We start from the raw sequence: 17,707 nt of genomic DNA on the forward strand, positions 1-17,707 counted from the left end.
TCTAATCCATTTGAATCATCTTTCACTATGTCCATCTCATAAAAGTTCCACTTTCCTTGATGGAGTTGTACTGGGAGCCACGTGAGAAGAGGTTTATAGCACATGATCCCTTAGAAATGATACTAAAATCACATCATTTTAAATTCATAATTAGATACCTTTTATTTCCTTTTGAGGCAATAATGTATAAAGCTGCCATGAACAATTGCATAGTGTATGTATGTTTGTAATAATTGCCCAATTATGTAATAAGAAGTGATCTCTAGTAACAAATTTAGTTTTATGTTATATTATAAATAAGATTCATTTGTATTTTTCCTTATGTTTGCAAATTTTTATTAAAATTATTTTAAAATTATATTAGCTTCATAAATATGAAAAACAAAGACACTTCTCTAGACTTTTAAGAAATAGTTGTGACTGTTATTTCATCCATGCATTGATCATCTCATTCCAGTATTCTTTTGTTTTTGGACTATAACAAAGAACTTTATTATAGTCTCAGTATGGCTCCGTTTGAAAAAAATACATCTATTTGCCATTTAAGAATTTTCTCTGTTTTTTATTACAGAAATGAGTTGAATATGATAGTTTGTGTTTTAGTTTCTTTTCTTGTATTGCTTGAACTTTTATATTTGTCCTGCTTGGTTTCTGAGGCTCTTTTGTGTCTGTTACCACTTAAAACATTAACCTTAATTTTTTTCTGTATGTTTCCTTATTTTTATTCATTCTATCTTAATTGTCTAGAAATTTAAAAAATATTTATAGGCCACGGATACTACTTTCTTTCTTCAATTGTTCCTTGTATCTGAATTTCTCAAACTTCTGGAATTTCTACTGATTTATGTTCATGCTAGCTACTTATCTCATAAAATATTTATAGGATACTGAAAATTACATAAAATATTCAATTTTTTCGAATTATAAAATATTTTTATTTAACTACTTTCTACTATTTCCATCTTGACACAAAATTTATCTGTCTAATTTTTCAAGTGTTATACGTTTTCTGTTACAGACTTGAACACACTAACCACAAAATTTCACAATTTGATCCTCACAGGATCAAATATGATTTGATTCCTAAGTATAGTCTTGATAACTGTGTTGTTACTTGGTGTGTTTGTGTGTGTTTGTGTAGTAATATGGAGCGGCAAGGCTGCGTCCCCAACACCCCAGCTGCCTGTTTGGCTAGCTTATGCCCCGAAATAATTACACAGACACTGTATTCTTTTAATCACTGCTTGGCCCTTTAGCTCTAGCCCTTACTGGCTAATTCTGATATCCCGATCAACCCATCTCTAATAATCTGTAAGCACCGGTCTTACCGGGAAGATTTTAGTCTAAGTCCATCCTGGGTCGGAGCTGGGGCATGGCGTCTCTCTGAGGCGTCTGCTCCCGAGAGGAGAGATGTGGAGTCTGAGCTCACTTCCTCTTCCCCCATCATGTTTGTGTGTGTGTGTGTGTGTGTGTGTGTGTGTGTGTGTGTGTGTGAACATACAAAATGCATATGTCTTTCTGTATGCATACATGTGGAAATTGGAGGTCAATGTGAAGTGTTTTTTCAGTTACTATATATTTCTTGAGACAAAATCTCTTAATAAAGCTGGCATTTACTAATTCAGCTAAAATATTCACCCAGAAAACCTCAAGGATCCTCCTGTCTCTGCCCCATTAGGACTGGACTACAGGTACATACCACCACTTCCAGCTCATTCATGTGGATTACAGGAAGCCAATCTCAGCTTTAAAAAGTACTGGGCCATTTTCTCATCTCTCTTTGTTTTCTTACATAAAGCACTTCATCAAGTGTTTGCATAATTCATACATGTTTTGAAACTTTCAACAATATGTTGCAAACCTCAATTTATACTTATGATATACATTATATATATGAAATTAGTATTTTAGTTTTTAATTAGAGAGAATTCAATGATCTTCATTGAGTGCAGTCAAATACACAAAGTCTAGTTATTCCTCTGGCTTCCTCATAGTTTTCTCCTGTGATCTGTTTCTATGTTGTACACTAACCATGTATATATAATCTGACATGTATGCACATGTATTTATAAAGCCCTAGTATCTAATAAGTTGACTAAAGAAGTGAGGCATCTTTCTCTTTGAGGATTCACCACAACGATCTATTTTACCAGCAGAGACCTAGGCATGTCTTGAAGTCTGAGTTCTACTTGGGAAATTTGGAATGTTAGTTCTTCAATTTGGACCTTCCATTTATACGACTCCTCTGAGAATCTCTCCTTGCTGCCCTGTGGTGATATTTTGCTTGTCATGTAACAAATAAAGCTTGCCTGGAGTTCAGAGTGCAAAGCTAAACCACTAGTAACCCATACAGGCCAGGGAGTGGTAGTACACACCTTTAATCCCAGGATTTGGGAGACAGAGGCAGAGGAATGTCTGTGAGTTCAAAGCCACCTTGGGTGACACGAGATTGATCCAGTCTAAAAGGGAAACAGAGCCTAGTGATGATGGCTCACACCTTTAATCCCAACACTAGGGAGGTAGAGACAGGAAGGGTTATGACTTGGTGGAGAGAGGAATATAAGACAGGAGGAGATAGGAGCTAAAGGCATTTAGTCTGAGGACTTGTAGAGATAGGTTATCTCATTCAGTCTCAGGATTTCATAGAGGTAGGAACTAGTGGCTGGCTTCTCTGCTTCTCTGATCTTTCAGCTTTCATGCCTTAGTATCCAACTCCAGATTTTTATTATTAAGACCAATTAAAATTGCTTACCTCCTCTGAGGAGTGAATAGGGAATGGGAAGGAAGGGGCAAGAGAAGGAGAAGGAGGGGTAACTGGGTTTTGTATGTAAAATGGAACATAAATATTTTTAGTAAAAATGTAAAAAAAAAAAAAGAACATGCAACCCTTGCCAATCCATATTATCATCTCACCAGTGGTACTATCTCCTTACAGGGAAGGAGAACGCAGGACATTCTGAGCATAGCCGCAGACAGGGTATTTAAAAGTTGCCCTTTTGTCTTTTTGTCATTTCTTCCCAAGCCAAACTAGGTCTACCAAACTGGAAAGCTGTCTTTTATCTAAATAATAGTGTTCTACACATAGGGAAGAAAGATCAATGGGTAGATTCTAATATCTAGCACCATGATGCAAGATTGTTCATAATTGTCCTAAATGATGCTTTGACCATGATGTGGTATTCAGTGTTCAGAGCATCAGGGGAGTGCAGAGCTTGCAATAGTGGAAATTTTGTCTTTTCTGTGAGTGGGTATAGTTTTCTAGCTTTTTTGTTCCTGACTTAAGTGACTTCAGATGGAATTGGCTGGCAGGCACATGAGGATGTTTCTTTCTTGGGTGTGGTACCTGTCCTCTGGATAGCAGTGTTCATTAGGTGTTTTGTGTATGTGTGATCTCAGTACCTTTGCACTTCGAGAAAGCAATTTGTGATTTGTCTTATTTTCTTTTTCTAAGAATGAAGTTAAATTCTTATTACTGATTGATTGAGTATGCTCAACCCAGAACATACCCTTAAAGAAAAAAAAATAAACAGAAAGATCCCTTTAAATCACTTTTATCATTTACCAGTGTTAAAATTGAAGATTTCATGTTTGAATGGGAAATGGGGAGATTTATTATGAAGACCTGGCCAGAACTAGGCTATAATAAATTCTAATCTAATACATTTTAGTCTTAAAGAGGTTGAGTTATTTTCCTTTTGCTGTTTGTGATAATGAGATAGATTCTAAGATACCACTGAGTAAATCCTTTAATATTTTGTTTATATTAAATGTAGATGTGACATTTTAGAAACATTTGGAATTTTAGTGAGATGTCTGAGACATAGTACCAAAGTTCAATGTAATTAAATTTGTATGACTCCACCATCTCAGTGTGAAGGAACATAGAACATGAATCCATTACATGATCATTACGAAAACTGTTTCTAAAATCTTTAAGATCTTTTACACGTGTAGTGGGAGGCTGCTTGTTGGTTCCCAGCCACTCGGCTAGCTTAGACCTGAAATAATAAACAGAAAGTATATTAATTAAGCACTGTTTGCCCCATTAGCTCTAGCTTCTTATTGGCTAATTCTTTTGCATTAATTTAATCCATTTCTATGAATCTGTGTATCACCATGTGGCAGTGGCTTACCAGCAAAGTTTTAGCATGTCTGAATCTGGTGACAGCTTCATATCTTCTCCGTGACTCTGCCCCTCTTTCCCCCAGCATTCACTTTAGTTTTCCCAGCCTACCTAAGTTCTGCCCTGTTATAGGTCCAAAGCAGTTTCTTTATTCATTAATGGTAATCAAAGCATACGGAGGGAAATCCCACATCATACACCAGATTTATTTTAGATTTATTACAGATTATTGTATACTTAGATATCAGAGAACAAAACATTTGTTCTTTCAAGATTATGACTGTCTTTTTAGCAATTAAATAATATTGAGTGGTTACACATTTCACTCTATATCTAGAAGATAAGATTTAATCAAAAACTCATGAAATAATATCTATTAAGTGCTATTGGTCTCTATTGCATGAATAAGTTCCATTTTCCCCCAAGTTGAGTTGCTTTATGAACTTTACACACTAAAGACATATTTTTGTTTTGTTTTCAATGAGTTTTGTTTATTAGAAGACAGACAAACCCCAAAAGTTGAGCAATCAAACTTCATCTCTAAAAGGGAGGGGAAAAAAACCTACTAGATAGATTTATTAAAATTAATGATTTCCAAAAACTCTTTAAAAATTAGTTAATTCACAACAGAACCTTTCAAGATCACAACATGGAACTGGGGTTTGATCTCCTCCAATTTTATCCCCTTATGCATATTGCCCAAAAGTTCTAAGAAAAAATAAATAATTGATAAGAAAGCAAAAGTGTAGGTATTGAAACATTAGCTTAACTTATGAAATTGTCTAATTAAATGATAAATCAGGAATCTGAGGAAGAAAATAGTGTTTACCAACATTTAGTAATTTTAGCATAAATTAATGTTAATATATATAATATCAAGCTGCTACTAAAATCTGACCCTGAGGATTATGGCAAATTAAAATAAAGGTAGTCTTCCAAACCACCAGGTTCTTATTTGTGTCTTCTTTGGCATAGTTATGCATAGTCGGAAGAATAACAAACACAGGATGAATCTAGTGATTAGGGGTAAATAACATATCACCAGATACCATTTAAAACAACCATGGTATGAGTGTGGGAAACAACATAGAGTAGAAAAGCCTCTGTGCAGTTGGTCCATCCTTAACTACATTCAACTCAGTATCAAACCCCCTGGATTAGGCAGTTTCTGGCTTCATTGTTTATATCTGAATATTGTTCTCTGCTCTTGTGGTTCAGAAATTAGAAACTATTATTGTATAGAGAAAAAAAAAACAAACCATTTGAATAACAGGAAAGAAAACCACTACAAAACATTTTGGTGGCATAAAGTAACATGACAAAATTGTAACAAAGAATGAATGAGAAATAGTCTTTATAAAAACTAGATTTATACTGAATGTACAGGATTCAATAAAAAGATTGTACTGCAGAATGTTCCCATGCAACTCAGTATTTTATTAAACAAAAATACAGAGCTTAAAAAACCCTTCAGGAAACAATCAAGAAAGAATAAAATATATGGAGAAAGAATTAGAACTCATGATGTCAAAAGGACAGAAATAGATACGCAACTGACTGAAATAGGAGTTAAATAAGGAGTAAAAATATATACAGTGAGTGAGGAGGGAATGGAAATGCTGTAAAGATTGAACAGACCCAAATGCTAAAGAGGAAAAAAATTAAAAAAAAAAGAAAGAACTCATGTTAGAAACTCCCATAGCATAAAGAGAGAATCTTTTCAAAAAGCACAGCTTGAAACAAAGAATCAGAACAATAAGCAATTCAAATCAAATCAGTCTGGGAACCATAGGCAACATTTTCAAAAACAGTGTAGCTCAGGTCCTCTGGTTGGCAAAAAGAAACTCGTTTTGTTTTTTTAAATTGCATTTTTAGGTCACAGATTCCAGTGGACATCAGGGTGTGTCCTTTTAGGACAGAGCTTAAAATTCTTCTTAAGGATACAGGAAAGGACACTACGGGGTTTTCTCAGATTCTAGAGAATTATGACTGCAAGATAAATTTAGATCTATAGCTCATGGGTCCAGCACAGAAATAATCAGCCAGTACCATTTTGCTAGGAAATAATTTAGCAAGCAGAAATTCAAAATGCACACACTTTTACCTTCCTGCAGATGTTCAGTCAGTTCATAGAGCACTCACTACCATGCAATCTGGCTTCTGGGTGCCAAATGGCAAGCCTTCTTTAGACTTTCCTTCACAACACCAATGGCAGGAAACTGACTGATCAATGCTTCCAGAGAGAAAAAATAAAATAAAACCATAGTTTACAGGGTAACTAAGATGATTTAAAAATAAATAATAAAAAAGTTAGTTTTATATACAAAAGTACAAGCCTAAGCATATACTATAAAGTATATAAAAATCAATTGAGATTTATTCAATGAACTATGGAAAATTTAGATGAGTAATAATTTTATGTAAATTACTGAAACCTGCACACAGTAACTCAGAAAAAATAGAAATTATACTGACATAATGATAAGGCTTAATCATACTAAATATCAATTTTGTAATGTAGAGGGCCTAAAATTGGACAAGAGAATCTTGTACTGTCTGGTCTGTTTCAAGAGAAAACTGCAGATAATGACAAAAGTCTATAGGGGAAACTGTGCATAAATACACACCTGATGAATAATTACAGCACTAAAAACAGTATGTAAGACGTTCAAATCAGCAAAAGGGACATTTGTTTCTTAGGATGAAAAAAGAACGAGTGCAATGAGCATGAGAAAACATGTATTGATAGAGCTGATACTAATACATATGCAGCACGATTAAATTTTGTCTTCTTGAAATTGGCCAAAGCACCTTAACAGTCCTGGCTTTGTCAGAGCATGGATATTTCAGGTATATTTCATGGTTGTTTGGGACTGTCACTGTGTGTGTACAAAGGTAGAAACACTAACAGAAGTTATTTTAATTTTTATGATCAATATTTGGACATCCCAAAATTTTTATTGTTGCCAACCAAACAGGATCAAATGTACTCTACAATTAATTAAGAAACTATAAAATTATATCTTTCAAAAGACTTCATGCTATTGGAATATATTCTTGTGGACATCTTTGTTGAAATTTAATTTGTTAAAATTTTCTCACATATACACAAACTATTTAAGTGCCTGCTTGCCAAAGCTGTCTTATTCTCTTAGAGCATAAGAGTTCATCAGGTAAATGAGATTTAGCTCTACATGTTTCCTCATAGGTTATAACCCTTGCATAGAACTTCTGTGATATAATTTAAATCTACAACAAAGCTAAAGAAATTATTTATGCTTTCACCCCAAGATAACCCAATTATGGGAAAGAAATAAATGAACAAGAATAGACACCCCTACACAAGAAAGGGTCTATTTAATAGTTAGTCATTAATAATGACTTTCAAAAACTATATGAACATGTGTTGCCAGTGCACAATTGGATGAAGATCCTTCTGCCTGAAAATTCAAAGCAGATATGTTGTCCATTCCTTAAGCTATGGGTTTGGATCTCGGAGGCACCAGTTTTCTTTCCTAAACATTGTTCTGTTCTTGCAACTTGGTGGCTTTCTCTAGTTGATTTCTGCTTGTTTCCCACAAAGGACTGTAAAAGGTTTGCGTGTTTTGTTTTTATATTCTAACTTCTACTTTCCAATTCAAGATGATATGATGTCTTTCTAAAAACTTGTGATCTTGATGGATATCAGTTGTAACCTAATACATTAAAAAAAAGCTACAACCAGAAAACCCTTTCATTGGAGGTGCCCTTTTAAACCTTTTCACTTGGAAGAAAGCATTTACAAAGTATTCAAAATGCAAAGAGCTTTCTATTAAGTTTTTTTTTCAAGACCTACTTTTGTGTTCAAGGGTATATGGTATCTTATAGTTACTTAATAAGTAGTTTATATTTTTTAGACTCAGTTTCAGTTTTTCCCCTGAAAATTTTTTCTCATAATAACCCAAGTTGATCATAACCTATGGCTATTTCTTGCTTTAAGAATCTTCTTCTAGAGGAACTAAAAAGACAATTTCATGGACAAAGCCAGAAAATCTGGGACTAGTTACAGCTACTCTGAAGTTTTTCCTCTCATTTTGTACTTCACAGGTAGAAACTGATAGCATGTACATTCAAAATGCTGCTTCTAAACATCCATAGCTAGATCACCAAGTTCATTATATGTATGTTTATTGTATGCAGAAAGGTCTGTTTTATATTTTTGACCTCTTTCTATAAATTATCTTATTTTCCAACTCCTAAAAGAATTTTCTGCATTTTTCTTTATGTCCCCACTTATACCCAGGCCCCTTATGCAAGCTTTCATTTTTCATTTCAATTTTCATTAAGCAAGTCTTCTTTTTCATACTCTATACATTGAGTAAGAATCTCCACAATGCTTTTCTTGCCTCTATCCCTTACCAATCAGCCCATTAAGACTTTGTACATGATTCCTTTCTATGTCTTTACTTCTGATATTTTTGTGTGTAACAAACAAGTAACTCTAGAAGTTAATGACTTAAGCAACTCCTTCATTGGACTTACTGACTTTGGAAAAAAAGCAATTCAGAATAGGTACACAGGGGATATTGTTGTTGTTGTTGTTCCTTACTAACTAAAAGTTCAGTGTAAAGGAGTTACAAGTTGACACTGGACAGCTAGATGGGGCAATAATATCTGGAGACTTCCTTATCTGTATGGATTGCATGCTAGATTGTCTTTGTTGTCACTAGATATCTCACTCCATGGGATGACAAATAGCTGTTAGATAACCTCTCTATATTCAGGTGTTCTTCATAGCTTGAGCTTTCTAACATCATGGTGACACTGTATTTATTGCAAGGCATTCATGGGTTTGATGATGAATATTATTTTTTCCTCATTAAGTTTTTACTGATGGTGGTCACAACTGCCCATAACACTGTTTCTTCAGGCCAAATGAAATCACTGCAAGTGAGGCTATCATAAAAATTATAATAGTCATTTGGAGTCCTTGTAATCAGAGCCTTGCCCCCTACGGGAACAGAAGGCCTAGCGTAGTGAGCGTGGGCTTAGAGAAGCTCCCACCTTACTCCAGCCATGGCTCTTTTCTGTACTCTCACTCCTGAAATCAGGCTTACTGAGAAGCCCACATTTATTTGCAAACTGCAAATGATACTTCATCTAAAGGCCTTGCTACTTATCAATGTAAACCTCTGTTTTAGAACTAATAAGGCAGGGATCAGGGCCGAGACTCATCGTGCCCTCAAATAAGCTAACAGGAAGAGTGAATTTCTTTTCTTTTTTTTTTAATTAATTTTTTTCTTTTTTTTATCCTTTATATATTTTTATTTTTTTAAATAATTTATTTATTTATTAAAGATTTCTGCCTCCTCCCCGCCACAGCCTCCCATTTCCCTCCCCCTCCCCCGATCAAGTCCCCCTCCCTCATCGAAGAGCAATCAGGGTTCCCTGACGTGTGGGAAGTCCAAGGACCACCCACCTCCATCTAGGTCTAGTAAGGTGAGCATCCAAACTGCCTAGGCTCCCCCAAAGTCAGTACGTGCAGTAGGATCAAAAACCCATTGGCATTGTTCTTGAGTTCTCAGTACTCCTCATTGTCCGCTATGTTCAGCAAGTCCGATTTTATGCTGCGTAAGTTTTAACACTACCTTAATAGCAACAATTTAAAAAGAGAAAAGATGATTCACTTTGTATCATGGTATCAGAAGCTTCAGACCATGTTTGACTGGTTATGTTGCTAGGAGCTTGAGCTGATGTTTAAAGTTATGATGAAAGAATGTAGTGCAGTAAGGCAGCTCACCTTATAATAAGCAGGAAACAGAGGAAAACGAAGAGGACAGGATAAAACTCTTTAGAATTTTCTTCCAAGAAACTTGCTTTCCCAAAGTACATCTTGCCTCTTACTTTTTGCCTACTAATGATGCAATATTACTGTAAACACCTCATGGGATTCACCATCAACATATTGGTTCAGAAAAGTCAAAATTTAATCACTTCCCAGATAAATCTAATCATAAAATTCCAGAACCTTAACCTGTGGGAGACATTAATCCTCAATCTACAACCTGATGAGAACATCAGTTACCATAGTCTAGTTTTGTGGTATGACAACCACTTGTTGAGAAGTCAGAACTTGGACTGAGTAATGTTGGTTCATCTGTTTAATGAGGCTTTTTTCTGAGGTAGGCTGACAGGAACCCTCTTGTTCTGTGTCATTTGACTCACTTATATGGCTAGTACAATAGCCCTGGGTAGAATATGTGAATTAATCCAGAAACCTGGTAGTGTGTGTGTGTGTGTGTGTGTGTGTGTGTGTGTGTGTGTGTATTAAGGTTGGGGTTCATTCTTTTCATGTGAACCAATTCATTTACCTGAGCTTCATACAATATTATGTTTCAATTCCAAGAAATGGTATCTCAGCAGTATCAAATGGAACTATTTTGTTTTTATTAACCTAACTTGCCATCATTTCTCCACTCTTCATTCATTGACCCAGATAACAAAAGGGGGAAATTCACTCTGAGTGAAAGGAATATCCAAAGAGCATCAAAGGAAAATAATGGGCATGTAGCATTTAAAGCTTAGACCATGTAGACAAGGAGTTGGATACAAGGTAACCAAGGAAACAGCAGCTATATCTTTATAGCTGTGATAACAGTCAAAACAAGTTTTTTGTGCATAAGCATCCTCTAATCCACTGTTAGGTCCTCCCTCCTGCATCAGAAATAAAGGTAAAAAGACAAATGCTAGTCAAGTGAAGTAAGGGTCTATAGATCTTTCACAGATTCAGGTTCACTTATATCTATTGCATTGTGGGTTTGCGCTTTTGTTTGCCTTAAGGTATGTCTTGGGAACACATGATTTAAAAGAAAGACTTTGCCCACTATGATTTAGGAGGAAATAAAGAAGGATCTTAGTCCCATGAACATACCATTGCCTCACAGATGTTCACAAAACCTCTGACAGGACAGAAAATACAAAATCTCTTCTTCTTATGTCTCTGCGGGAACCTGCTCTAGGCATTCATTTTCACTCATAACATTTCTTTTCTTTATCTTTGCTCAATAAAACCTGTCTAAAAATTTCTATTAATTGAAATATTTCCTTAAAAAAATGAGAACTAGAGAGAACTCCAGCCTGATGTTGTATGTAAACATTTGAATAAGTGATAGAGTATTATTTTACCATAATAATTATTTTAATTTCAGTATGTTTGTAATAATATGGGAGTCTAGATGTCTGGGCTTTCTTCTGAGCAATTTGTGTTATTGCATCAAACAGATAGGCTTATAGAAAACATGTTTTTAAGCTAAAATCACTGTGGTTTGTTTTTGTTACCTCTGTTGCTTCTAGCTAAAGTAGGAATTGATTTTTTTTGATTTTTGGAGTCAATCAGTAGCTTTTACATTTCCACAGACCGTCTTAAAACAATATGAAAATTATCTTAATTATTATAACCAGGTTGAAATAGACAAATCAATTAACTAATCTCACTGATCATTAAAAGTTTTTAATAATGTACAGTATTGAGGAAGACTTAAATGTACTTTATTCCTTGATTCAATTTTTTATTTTATTGAAAATGGATTTCTATATATGATATATTCGGATTACACTTTTCTTCCCTCTACTTCTCTCATTTCCTCCTTAGCTCCCTTTTATTCAGATCCACCTCTTTCTGTATCGTATTAGAAAACAGTCTTCTAAAATATAATAATGAAATAAAATAAACCAAAGCCATTGGAATAGGACAAAACAAAAGGAAAGAGGCCAAGAAAAGAAAGCATAAAAATAAGATATAGATACAAGGATTTATTCATTGTATACTCTGGAATTGCATAAAGCAACAAGATCAGATGTCGTAAGAAAGAACAAAAACCTGTAAGAGAGAGACAGAGACAGAGAGAGACAAAGAGAGACACAGAGAGAGGTAAAAATAAATATAAATTAAAAAATAAAATTAAAAAAGAAATAAAGAAAGGATCCTGACAGGACATCATGAAAGAAGACACTTACAGAGACATCCCTGAGTCCTGATTCTGTTGTCCATTTCCTGCTGGGCATGCAACAGGTCATTAACACAGCTCAATTCTTTAATTATGTAACATTGTGACTCATTGATAATGAAAACAAAGTCAAAGTTTTCCATAATGTGACAAAAGATAATGGATTTTTTTTCTTTACTCAAGATGACATTTTATGCCAGCAATTTGTGGGAGAAAATTGTGGTTACATTACATTTTGTCTGTTCTATTTTTAAATAATATAGTATTTATATTACTAATATATAGAATTCTATTTTGCACATAAATATTAGTGGAGGGTACTTTTTGCATATTTGGTCTTAGAGAACATGAGTATTAGAGAACATTAGAATCAGTATACGTTAATGCCAAACTTAGCATGACATTAAATATGAATTAAGCTCTGACTATATCAAAGCCGTCATATAGATTTTGAAAAGGTATTTTATTATGTTTTCTAAAGCTAGGCTTTTCAGATGTATAGTTATAAAATTCCTAAGAAAGAGTTGATGTAGAAGAATAATGCATGATTCCTGATATACAAAATGCACCTTTATTTGTAGTTTTTATTATAAAATTACAAGATATTAACTCAAAGAAAACATAAACTTTGTTGAAATGTTTCTTTTCATATCTTGTTTTGAAATATTTGCTGAATATTCAAATATCAGCAATAATAAATGTCACATACCATAAATTGAAAATAGGTTAAATAAAATCAGGTTAAGGAACCCTGTGGATATAGCTATATGGAGTCAATTTGGCTATATGACCAGACCTCCCTTCTCTGGGACCAAGGTGGTCACAATCGAAAATTTTTTTACGAAGACAAAAAAAGAAAAAACTTCTCATTCTGAAACTTCACTTAGTATTCTGAGCTAAACTAGAACTTGACAGTGCTCAAAGACATTTGTGTGTGTGTGTGTGTGCGCGCGCATGCATGTGTGTGTGCGCATGTGTGTGTGTGTGTGTGAATGTAAATATGTATGCTTGTCTTCAGTTAGCTCTGACATACATACCTGTGACTTATTCCCAAAGGTCCAGGTTCTCATTTATTCTTATCTGATCCACATTGTCTTATGTTTTCTGTACCTTTGAGTCTAACACTTACTGCCTGTCAGCCACACTGACAGGAATTTTGGATGCACCCTGTAGAGTTTTTAACCATCTCCCAACCCTTTGTAATTCTCATCCCTATCTTAAGCTTTCTTTTCATATTACTCACACTGTGTTCTTCCTTGGCTAAATCATAACTGATACAAGTGTTATACCAGGCAAATCAAGTTTAAATTTATAAATTCTTTGTATAATTGGGGTTCGGCTATTGGATTCTGATTGTCTATGTATGTGGCATTGATTTCTTCTCTCTCTCTCAGTGTGTCTTTTTAAGCTGTAAGCACATACAGAAAAAATTGAAGAGTAGTAACTGGCTAAGGAGAGAAATATGTGGAAGAAAAAATAAAATATTAATAACTCATCCCTCAAGCATCTTGAAGTACATATTACAAAAGAATAAATGTACTATTATTGTATTTTATTTGGCAGGAGGATTTTCAAGAGTTTATCTGGGATAGTTCTCATAGAAATTTATACAAAACATATAAAATGACTATATGATTAAAATGCTAATAATTTCATTCACTTATCACCCTTCTACATAGCAGCATTAAGATTTATGTTGGCACCTAAATAAATGGTGTCCTGAACCCTTCATGTAGGCTCACCATAAAATAATGCTGTTGACACTAATATAAGAATCTCTCCACTGAAGACGTAACGTGCGTCAATAAACCAGCGTGTCAGAGGAGGTCATTTGAACTGGGCATAGAATAACACAAGATGTTTTCTAGCGCAAGCGATGTGCACATATGCGTAGCAATATAAATAATGTAAGAAAAAAGATTCGACAGTTTGAAACTATTTGAGCAGACTGATGATATTAAGTGCACTCAGAAGTGAGCAGGCCTAGTGGACCCAGTGGTGCACTCAGTTTCTTGAGAGGGTAAAGCAGAATCCACTTAAGGTTTGCTTAAATAACAGAATATGTTTAAGGCCAGAAAATCTATTCCAGATAAAGTAAGGGCTGAAGACATAGATCAGAGTTAGAGAACTTGCTTATCATATGTGAGGTCTTAAGACCCAACTCAGAACTGAAAATATATATGTTCTTGTTCTTTGTAGATCCATAATTCTGAATTTAATTGAGGCAATATAATAGAGGTATAATTTTAGGAATGCATCAATGGATTGGAAATTTTGACTTTTATCTATAAGGGAGGAGTTTTTTATAATAAGCTTGAGGTTCCTAAAGGACAATGACATTGAGAAATGTAATGACTGACAGCTTTTGATAATTAATGGAGAAACGGGCAATGCTGATTAAAATTCACCAGTCAGTAGTAATTTAGAATAGCAAATTTGAACATTTAATACAGGAGTAGAATATGGGTTAGGGATAGAACAATTGCCTACCTAATTTGCAGATCTCTGCAACAATCTCTAGCACTAAGACAAGAGAGGGAAGAAGATGAGAGGTGAGTATAGGAGAGGCGAGGCGAGTAGAGGAGAGGCGAGGCGAGTAGAGGAGAGGAGAGGAGAGGACAGGAGAGGAGAGGAGAGGAGAGGAGAGGAGAGGAGAGGAGAGGAGAGGAGAGGAGAGGAGAGGAGAGGACAGGAGGGGACAGGAGAGGAGAGGAGAAGCACAAATTATTATGTTATATGGATTTGAAAAGGAGGAGTTCTTTTCAATTTACTTCTCTACTTGAAATAAATTGCCAGCACATGCTCGATTAAATCTTCAAATAAAGCAAAAGGACAAATCTTTATCGAAGTAAGTCAGTGACATCATAGGATTTGTAGTGAGATGGTGCCTTTCAATGACCCTGAGGTCCCAGATGATTTTTAGTTCTAGAAGACTACATTTTAATGCCTTGTAGATTTACACTAAGATTAAGGGTACTCCTTTCTCCAGGCTGACCAAAGAAAAGTACAGTCATATTCTGTGGGGGATACAATCCAATCACATGAAATGTGGATCTTAAAAGCCATTTCTCATAGACCAATATTAGCTCAACACACACAAGTTATTATTTCACTGGAAATGGACTTTTGTGTGAGAACTGAGGTTACATTTAATTTTAAGAAAGTACCATGTTCTCCTTGAAATGTGCTGCAAATAGCCTTTGGTTGTATAACATCCTAAAGAGGCACTGACAGAAAATATCATTCAATTCAATTTTTTAATCATTTTGTCCTAAGAAATGATTTTTTAAATTACTCATAGAATTGAGGAAAATTAACTTATTTTTCACTAAATTTAATTCAATTTAACCCAACCAAATACACTGATTGATGTATGCTGAAATTGAATTCATGTTACTGTTGACTGGAACAAGGACCCGTGACTAGCTAAAACACAGGATCCCGAAAAAAGGCTAATACTCCATTCTTATCTTTAGGCTCATAGATCAGTGCATCTCACAATAATTAAGTCAGCATGAGGTCTCTATAAAACAGCTATATTACTTTCCCTGCTCCAGAGACTGAGGGATTATCAGTTTGGGGAATAAAGCTGTAAGGGTCAGAGAATAATAGCGTTCTTCAATCAAAACATCATTTAGTGGACATGACATGCTGAGTACAAGCGTGAACTGATGATAGCTATGAGAGCAAGCACAAGATCTTCACAAGATTAAGCCATTCAGAATTCCAGTATGAGCAGAGGAGAGGCTCATGAAGTCATACTTCTAAATGAGGAGCCATTGGCAACTAATCCCTTTTGGGGGAGGGAAAATTATTTTTAATCAGAGTTGGGGCCTCTGAGAGACTTCCCATACTTGGTGGTTTTCGACCATTGGGATACTGAAACCTTCAATACAGATATTCATGATGTAGAGACCCCACCAATCATAAAATTATTTTTATTGTGACCTCATAAGTAGTAATTTGCTACTGCTATGAGTCGTAATGTAAATATCTGAAATGCTAGATATCTGATGTGTGACCCTAATGATAGGATCATTTGATCCTGCCTTCCCTAAAGGGTCATGACCCACAGGTTGAGAACCACTACAACTAAGATCTAGTTAATGACCACACAGCCATGCACATGCGAGCAACACTAATGAACTCAGTAGGTTTGTTTTATTTTTCCCTTTTTTGCTCCCTCCTCTCCTGCCATTCTCTACCCTCTCATCTCTGCTACCACACCTCAATTCACTCCTCCTCTGTTTCTGTTCAGAAAGGCAGGCCTCCCACGGTATCAAATTAACATGGCATATAAAGTAACTCCAACTGTATTTAGGCTGAGCAAAGCAATCCAGTATGAAGAATATAGTCCCAAGATCCATGCAAAGCATTAGTTACAGTCTCTGCTCCCATTATTAGAACTCCTTCAGGTAGATTAAGCTGTACAACTGCCACATATATTTAGAGGACTTAGGTCAGTCCCATGCAGGCTCCCTGGTCGTTGTTTCAAATTCTGTAAGTTTCTATGAGCCAGTTAGTTGTTTCTGTGGATTTTCTTGTAATGTTCTTGAATCCTCCAGCTCCTGTATTCCTTCCTCCCTCACTTCAACAGAATTCACTGAACTGGTCCTAATGTTCCATATGAAGGCACTCTGATGACACTTGGGGTAGTCACCAATCTGATCACAAGCTACATATTCCACTATAAATCCATGGATGTTTTCCTTGCATAAGGTTTCTACCTGGCCCTGAGAAGTCCACCTTTGCTGGTCATCTCTTTCAGTATTCTCCTCCACCACCCACCATCCTACTTAATCCTTCAATTTGCATCCTCATCTTCCCTCAGTCTACCCAGATCTCTTCTCTGTCCTCATCCCAGGGAGATTTGTACAGCCTCACTAAGGGCCCTCTATGGCTCTGTATCTTGTAGCATGATTATCCTTTACAATTAATATCTTCTTTTTTTTTTTTTTTTTTTTTTTTGGTTTTTCGAGACAGAGTTTCTCTGTGGCTTTGGAGCCTGTCCTGGAACTAGCTCTGTAGACCAGGCTGGTCTCGAACTCACAGAGATCCGCCTGCCTCTGCCTCCCGAGTGCTGGGATTAAAGGCGTGCGCCACCACCGCCCGGCCAATTAATATCTTCTTATGAGTGAATACATACCATGTTGTCATTCTGGGAATGGATTACCTCACTCAGAATGGTTTTTTCCTAGCCCCATAGAGTTACCTTCAAATATCCTGATGTCATTGTTTTTAACAGCTGAGAGATACTCCGTTGTGCAAATGAATCACATTTTCTTTATCCATTCTTCAGTTGAGGGGCATCTAGGCTGTTTTCAGGTTCTGACTATTACAAATAAAGCTGCTAGGAACATAGTTTAGCAAGTGTCCTATGTTATGATTGTACACCCTTTAGATACATGTCCAAGAGTAGTATCAAGATTAGGGATACAAGGAAACACCTAAATATTATAAAATATACATACAGCAATATACAGTAAACAACCAACAAAAAATTAAATGGACAGAAGTTCACAGCAATTCCACTAAAACTACAGCAAGACAGGCTTTGAAAAAACAAAAGTCAATTTCATATGAAACAACACAAATCCAG

Source organism: Microtus pennsylvanicus, chromosome 1, assembly GCF_037038515.1.
Source record: "Microtus pennsylvanicus isolate mMicPen1 chromosome 1, mMicPen1.hap1, whole genome shotgun sequence".
In the NCBI taxonomy this organism is placed as follows: domain Eukaryota; kingdom Metazoa; phylum Chordata; class Mammalia; order Rodentia; family Cricetidae; genus Microtus; species Microtus pennsylvanicus.